Source organism: Labrus mixtus, chromosome 7 (genome assembly GCF_963584025.1).
Source record: "Labrus mixtus chromosome 7, fLabMix1.1, whole genome shotgun sequence".
Classification (NCBI taxonomy): domain Eukaryota; kingdom Metazoa; phylum Chordata; class Actinopteri; order Labriformes; family Labridae; genus Labrus; species Labrus mixtus.
The window spans coordinates 28,552,957-28,562,287 of NC_083618.1; positions in this window are offsets into that span (position 1 = coordinate 28,552,957).

The window sequence follows — 9,331 nt, forward strand, 5'->3', positions numbered from 1 at the left end:
GCATAATGTTATTTTTGCATTTTAATTCTTTTTTTTTTTTTGAAGGTTTGCTTAAAACTTTCAGAGGCTACAGTTGAGGTGATGTCAAGTTGCCAACCTCACTACTAGATGTCACACCCTCTGCCTCGTCCCAGCAAGCAGGCTTCCTCTCTGTGTGTGTGTGTGTGTGTGTGTGTGTGTGTGTGCTTGATTACAAGAGATAGTTAGAAATTGTGTAATTATGAACACTATGAAATAAGCATCTGTGTGATAAATTGTAGGATGTACTTTAAAAGTATATATCTTACAAAATGTTTGAAATCATACAGTCTATGGCTGAGAGTTACATCAACATGTGAAGAGCCTTAATTAGTGATTGGATGCACCTGTGGAGGTAATCACATGTCGAGAAACTCAACATATTCATGTCTCACTTTGCACTGAATAAAGTCATAGTTGGATTGAAATTTCTGCACAAATATTTTTTTATTTTTGTGTGTTAAAAAATATTCTTCATCTGGTGTTTGGAGAACATTTCTTCATTTTCTCCTCAGCTTGAGAAACTCTTCATCCAGTTAAAGGTCCTCCTCACTACTCCTCACAGTTTGACACCTTAGGAGCTCTCTTAAGGGCTAAGACACTTCTGTGAATAACTTTCATCTTTACAGGGATCTTGTCCTTACTTTACGGGGAAATTCTTAGAAAATGTCCTGATTCTAAGAATTTTGTCACTAGGAGCGACTCTTAAGGAGTACTTAAGGAGGCTTTGTGAGTACGGCCCCTGGGCTTCTCCTCCAGCACTCTGCCAGATCAACTCTGTTTCTCACTGCCCCAACTTCTGCCTCCATTATTCTCCTGCTTCTTTTGGATTTCACCTTCATGCACCACCGTTCCTTGCATGTACAATCAGCATGCATCTGTGGATCTCTGGACTCAGGCTATTGGAGAAAAAAAAAGGTTCCAGGTTCCAGATCCAATAGCACCACCGTGTGGCCATTTGTAAAACAACTCCTAAACTATTTTAGGGAGAGGGAAGATATGAATCCATGTTGAATAATGATGATATAGTATTTCTGGAATCTTCTGTAACCTGTACTTTAAACTTTGCGTCCCACATGGGTCCAGGGAGAGACTCACCAGTCTTCTGCTTGAAAGATGTAGGCGTCTGTCCGAACCTCGGGAATGTCTTTACAACAGGAAAAAAAAATCAGGTTAGACTCTGTGGCCGGGTGAGGCTTACCATTAATTTATACATCCATAGCATTTACTGTCTTTAACTTCTTTTCAATTTCCAAAAGATATAGCAAATCGTATTATTGTTTTTAATAGTAAGTATCAAGTAGCCTAACTCTTTTATAAGAATAATAACATCTCAGTCTCTTTCTAATTTCATCTAACACAGACATGGTAAAGCACCACAACAGAACATCATTTTGAAATATGTGTAAATGATTATAGGCCTAGGCTATATAATTTTACTAATTTGTGTTAAAACCACATATAGCCTAAACCTACTTGGCCATACTTAGGCTATAGGCTATCTGTCGATTATTTTATAACAAATAAATAGGTAAAAAAAAATTATTTCTACAATAAATATTAAGTGTCAAATATTGGAACAAAATTTAAAAAAAGCTTGAAGTTTAATGTTTAATCACTGATATTATCTCTGTAGGTAAATCTGGCTGATCAAACCCTTATCACTAATGAGCCACTGGTTGTCATGGTAATAAGGACGGTTTGAATTGCTCAAAAACAATTTAGAGACCTCAGTTCTAAATTCTTTCTTCACTTGAGCGCTGACAGGAGATTCAGAAAAAGTGCAAATCTTCACCTGTGGAAAAAAGTTTTCAATTATTAAAAGAAAAAACCCGGGTTAAAATCTCCGCAGACAGAAGACATCTTCAGGAACTATTAAAAGTGTCGAAAACAATGGCCTCCGCTGGACTACACCGTGAGAAGTACCTGCTGACCTTGGGCATCGAGCACGTGCTTGATGAGTCTTAATGTCACGTCTATATTAAACTTGAGTTGGGCCTACTGCTGTTATTTCAGTGTAAATATGTGTACAAGTGACAGGAGGACAATGTGAGACATTTTAATGTACAGAATGCCAAACAAATTAATTTTAAGGTGACAATTTTTGGTCGAGTTAACATTGAAAATATGGGACAAACATGGCAACCGAGTAATTTTTCATAAAATGCTAAATGTTGTATATTTCGTTCGTCATGACAACGTCGAAGTTTGGCGTTGGCACTGACGTCAGTGTGGTCAACCTTCACCCACTCCACTGCTAAGAGACGTTATGAAAGAGAATTTGTTTGATCGTAATTGTGACATTTGATCGTCAACTTTTGTTAACCTTGTTGGTCACAAAATCTCCTATTTACTGTCGTTTGTGGCCACAAGCCAGATAATGACATTTATTTAATTTAATAAATATAAATGTATGTCTAAGGATTTCTTCTGCTAAATCATTAATCAGTGTGTGATAAATTACAGGGAAAGAAATTTGTATTTTTTAATTAAAATGTTCCAAGAAATGATTTAAGACACAGTTTGTTACCATTTGTACGACAGAGGATTAGGACCCTGGAAGCTCGCATGAATGGAGTCTGGGTCTGTTAAAGTTGGCGGTTTGGGTTACGGTGACCACCAGGGCCATGGGGTGGGTAAATAAGTCGTCAGGGAACAATTTGGTTGAGGAGTTTCTTCATTGAGAGCTTATCCTTTTCTTTCGACTACAGAGAAGTGAGAGGACGAGGATGAAGAGGTTGATAAAAGAAGAACAGGGTTAGGGTTAGGGTTAGAACGTGGAACGTTAACAGCTGGATTATTGTGACCTCGGAAGGCTGGTCTTTGCCCCACTGTCTTCCACCAGGACCCCATGATGCCCCATAACGAGAACCTGATGGGTTTTCATTGTAAATATGTATATAGTTTATGTCATCATGGGGGTGGTACTCAGGTCAGTGATTTTTGGTGCGTCTTGCACATTTCTTTATTTCTTGGCGCTGACCTTTAGGTAAGACATGGGGGGGCAACTTCATGGGAGCTTTGACTGAATTCAATGAACTGGATGGATCACGAGCATCATCAGCCTCAGATTCCAGTTTCAGAAAGGACTGAAAGGATTTAGTGCAGCAGCTGCAGAAACAAAGTCAGAGCCAACATCACTACTGGTTCCCCGAAGAGAGGCTGACAGGAAACGGCAGAAATATGGTAAATGGACTTGAGCTTATATAGCACTTTTCTAGTCTTCTGACTACTCAAAGCGCTTTTACACCGCCTGTCACACCCACCCATTCATACCCTTTCACACACTGATGGTAGTGATCGCTATGTAGTATCATCAGAAGTAACTAATCCCATTCAGTCTTGCCCAAGGACACATCAGACATGTTGCTCAGCTGGGGATTGAACCCTTGACCTTCTGGTTGAGAGGCAACAACTCTTTGAAAAGAAGCCAATGAGGACTTTGATTCTGACTGTATTTCTAATTCAGTGAACCAGACCAGCCAGCCGGATAAGAAGAGACAAGAAGAGGAGACGCCTTGCACTCAGAACTTTTATCATTTTTATATACGACTATAAACACACAAACATACAAACACACATACAATCATTTTATTATATCAGAATTCCTAAAAATATATTTTTATATTATATTTAACCTTTTCACTCATATGCATTTTGTCTTTCAGGAAAACAAGGATACTCCCTGAGGACCAGATGAGACTAGAGACTTAGAACCAAGATAAACCAGAGGACCAGATGCGACCAGAGACTTAGAACCAGGATAAACCAGAGGACCAGATGAGACCAGAGACTTAGAACCAGGACACTCCCTAAGGACCAGATGAGACCAGAGACTTAGAACAGAGCGAGGACACTACCTGAGGACCAGATGAGACCAGAGACTTAGAACAGAGCCAGGACACTACCCGAGGACCAGATGAGACCAGAGCCTTAGAACCAGGACACTACCTGAGGACCAGATGAGACCAGAGACTTAGAACCAGGATAAACCAGAGGACCAGATGAGACCAGAACTTAGAACCAGGACACTCCCTAAGGACCAGATGAGACCAGAGACTTAGAACCAGGACACTACCTGAGGTCCAGATGAGACCAGAGACTTAGAACCAGGACACTCCCTGAGGACCAGATGAGATCACAGAACAATACTCCCTGAGGACCAGATGAGACCAGAGACTTAGAACCAGGATACTACCTGAGGACCAGATGAGACCAGAGACTTAGAACCAGGACACTCCCTGAGGACCAGATGAGACCAGAGACTTAGAACAATACTCCCATAGGACCAGATGAGACCAGAGAGACTTAGAACCAGGATACTACCCGAGGACCAGAGACTTAGAACCAGGACACTACCCGAGGACCAGATGAGACCAGAGACTTAGACCAGAACACTCCCTGAGGACCAGATGAGACCACAGAACAATACTCCCTGAGGACCAGATGAGCCCAGAGACTTAGAACAAGGACACTACCTGAGGACCAGATGAGACTAGAGACTTAGAACCAGGACACTACCTGAGGACCAGATTAGACCAGACACTTAGAACCAGGACACTCCCTGAGGACCAGATGAGACTAGAGACTTAGAACCAGGACACTCCCTGAGGACCAGATGAGACTTAGAACCAGGACACTACTTGAGGACCAGATGAGACCAGAGACCTAGAACCAGGACACTACTTGAGGAACAGATGAGACCAGAGACTTAGAACCAGGACACTAGTTGAGGACCAGATGAGACCAAAGACTTAGAACCAGGATAAACCAGAGGACCAGATGAGACCAGAGACTTAGAACCAGGACACTCCCTGAGGACCAGATGAGACTAGAGACTTAGAACCAGGACACTACCTGAGGACCAGATGAGACCAGAGACTAAGAACCAGGACACTCCCTGAGAACCAGATGAGACCAGAGACTTAGAACCAGGACACTACCTGAGGACCAGAGACTTAGAACCAGGACACTACCTGAGGACCAGATGAGACCAGAGACCTAGAACCAGGACACTACTTGAGGACCAGATGAGACCAGAGACTTAGAACCAGGACACTCCCTGAGGACCAGATGAGACCAGAGACTTAGAACCAGGACACTACCTGAGGACCAGATGAGACCAGAGACTTAGAACCAGGACACTCCCTGAGGACCAGATGAGACCAGAGACTTAGAACCAGGACACTACCTGAGGACCAGATGAGACCAGAGACTTAGAACTAGGACACTACTTGAGGACCAGATGAGACCAGAGACTTAGAACCAGGACACTACTTGAGGACCAGATGAGACCAGAGACTTAGAACCAGGACACTCCCTGAGGACCAGATGAGACCAGAGACTTAGAACCAGGACACTACTTGAGGACCAGATGAGACCAGAGACTTAGAACCAGGACACTCCCTGAGGACCAGATGAGACCAGAGACTTAGAACCAGGACACTACCTGAGGACCAGATGAGACCAGAGACTTAGAACCAGGACACTACTTGAGGACCAGATGAGACCAGAGACTTAGAACCAGGACACTACTTGAGGACCAGATGAGACCAGAGACTTAGAACCAGGACACCCCCTGAGGACCAGATGAGACCAGAGACTTAGAACCAGGACACTACCTGAGGACCAGATGAGACCAGAGACTTAGAACCAGGACACTCCCTGAGGACCAGATTAGACCAGAGACTTAGAACCAGGACACTACCTGAGGACCAGATGAGACTAGAGACTTAGAACCAGGACACTCCCTGAGGACCAGATGAGACCAGAGACATAGAACCAGGACACTACCTGAGGACCAGATGAGACCAGAGACCTAGAACCAGGACACTACCTGAGGACCAGATGAGACCAGAGACTTAGAACCAGGACACTACCTGAGGACCAGATGAGACCAGAGACTTAGAACCAGGACCCTACCTGAGGACCAGATGAGACCAGAGACTTAGAACCAGGACACTCCCTGAGGACCAGATTAGACCAGAGACTTAGAACCAGGACACTACCTGAGGACCAGATGAGACCAGAGACTTAGAACCAGGACACTCCCTGAGGACCAGATGAGACCAGAGACATAGAACCAGGACACTACCTGAGGACCAGATGAGACCAGAGACATAGAACCAGGACACTACCTGAGGACCAGATGAGACCAGAGACTTAGAACCAGGACACTACCTGAGGACCAGATGAGACCAGAGACTTAGAACCAGGACACTACCTGAGGACCAGATGAGACCAGAGACTTAGAACCAGGACACTGTGCAGTATGCAGTCATTTGCATCCAACTTTTTACACCTTCGTTTGTCTCTAATAAACTAGTACTCACTTTTTGAAGATTTCTTTCGGTTAAAGTTGACTTATTCTTTTAGGTTAGACTAATTTAAGGATGTGTACCAACTCAGTGGTTCATTGCTCAGGACAGATGACCACAAACAAGGAGTTCCGGTCCAGTGTTTTATTTCTTGAAATGGTTTAACTGGTTCATCTGGTAACAAAGGGAAAGGGAAGCAAAATATATTAATAATAGACATATGTTTCTAAGTCATAATGAAAATCTTATTAAATGTAGATGAAACATTCTCTATTAATCTGAAAGTAAGGATATTACTTGACTACAATAGCAACTAAATCCGCACAGGAAATAAAGTCATAAACTATCAAAATATTAATATACTGTGAGCTGGCTGCCTTCAGTGGCTCCGGGGCGACGAGAGAGGAGGGCGAGAGGATTTTCTACACCGTTACTTTTTGTTTGTGAATTTGCAGTCCTATGGAAGTCCGATGACCTGTGATCCTACCTGCATAATACAAAACAAAAAGGTGAATGATACCTCTTACTCTGACAAAGTTATGCAGTTGAAGAATAGTCTCTAATTGCATCTATAGGTCTTAACAATGATCTGTGCACTGTATACGTTAAACATAATGGCTGAAGTATTTCACTCCTACAAAATCTATATTTATTTTTTTAAAGTAACAAAAACAGATGCGGACAAAAGTTTTGAGACATTCTTAAAATATTTTCTTTTCTCTTTTTTTTTTAACATTGAACAAAACACTTGGAAGTGATCAAATGATCACCTCCCACAATAATAATAATAAACGTTTTTTTTCTAAACTTTACACTGCTGTTGTTCACTAGAACTGGTCTGTATAGGTTACTGTCTGGTGTGCTGCAGAGGGCAACGCAAGTTCATTTCTGATCCCGTCCTCCTCAGGACATCTGGGTAATAATAATAATAATAATAATAATAATAATAATATAATAACTTCATTTATATAGCACCTTTTAAAAACACAGGTTTACAAAGTGCTTTGACAAACAGCAAAAACAAAAACAAACTAAACCAAACACAGAAGAACATAAACCACAACAAGAACATAACAAATGTAAAATACTAAAAATAATTAAATACAATTCAACAGGAAAGAACCCAAAGTGCACGATACCCAACAGACATATATAACCCGACAATCACAAGAACCATCACAAGAACCATCACAAGAACCATCATGAGAACCATCATAAGAACCATCACAAGAACCATCACAAGAACCATCATAAGAACCATCACAAGAACCATCACAAGAACCATCATAAGAACCATCACAAGAACCATCATAAGAACCATCATAAGAACCATCATAAGAACCATCACAAGAACCATCACAAGAACCATCATAAGAACCATCATAAGAACCATCATAAGAACCATCACAAGAACCATCACAAGAACCATCACAAGAACCATCATAAGAACCATCACAAGAACCATCATAAGAACCATCATAAGAACCATCACAAGAACCATCATAAGAACCATCATAAGAACCATCATAAGAACCATCACAAGAACCATCACAAGAACCATCATAAGAACCATCACAAGAACCATCACAAGAACCATCACAAGAACCATCACAAGAACCATCATAAGAACCATCATAAGAACCATCACAAGAACCATCACAAGAACCATCACAAGAACCATCATAAGAACCATCATAAGAACCATCATAAGAACCATCACAAGAACCATTATAAGAACCATCACAAGAACCATCATAAGAACCATCATAAGAACCATCACAAGAACCATCATAAGAACCATCATAAGAACCCAGGCAAAACAAGAAGAAAACATGGATAAAAAAAAAGTGATGTTGCACCACTCCTATTTTCCACCAGATGGCGACCTGCACTTCCAATAGGCACCTGAATACCTCCGCATGTTGTGCACAGGGCTGTCTGTGATTTCATGTTGTAGAAAGAAAATCAAATTCTATTTTAAATTCTGTATGTTGAACCCGACAAATAAGCTAGTACTGAAAGAGAGTGACATCAAAAGCGAGACCAACAGGTGCAGTTTAACTTGATAAAGATGTATCCTACTTTGAATAAGTAGGCTATAGAGCAGCGGTGTCCAAACTTTTTTTCTTGCGGGCAAAAATTGTCGTGTTAGAATCGCTCACGGGCCACAGGTTTTGTTTTTTGAAATATAGTTGAAAAAAATAGTAAGGCTTTGTAGATCAGAATCAAAAGGCTTGCTAAAGAAACCCTTTAATAGAAGGAAATCAAATATTTTGATTTCTTCGTTCTACTTTATTAGTTTTTTTCTCAGAATCAAGCCTGTAACGTGTTTCATTTTTTTGGAAAAGCTTTCTGCATTTAGCTCAGGTCATTAAATGGTTAAACAACAGTCCGCTTGTTTGCAAAAACTTTGCATATGTTTTTTTTTTTTTTTAAATAGTAAAAGCTGTAGATTAAAAAACAAAACAAAAAAACAACAACATACATGTTACTGAACATTTTCTATTTTAGGAATATTGTTCAGCCCTTGTTAACATGAAAAAGAAAAATAAGATAATGTGCCAATCGTAATCGAGGCCTCGGGCCAAAATCTTCTGATTCTTTATTTGAAGTCACGGGCCGCAAAAAAATCCCCTCAAGGGCCGCAAATGGCCCTCGGGCCGCACTTTGGACACCCCTGCTATAGAGGCTTATTACAGAAGGAAATAACGCTTTAAATGCATAACAATAACTGTGAGTCTACCAGGAAGGGACTTAGATCAACGTATTAGATATATAGATCCTTTAATAATCCTTTACAGGAAATTACAGCTTGAAGATAACACCACACATTTCATCAGATAGCTTCCATAATTAATACGTTAAAATACAATTAAAAAAACTTTTTAAAAAAGTGCAAAGTTATTTTTGTGCATTACGTTTTGATAAATAATATGAGGGGTTAAATTAAATAGAAACAAACCCAAACTAAAACCAGAAGAGAGCGCACGCACTGC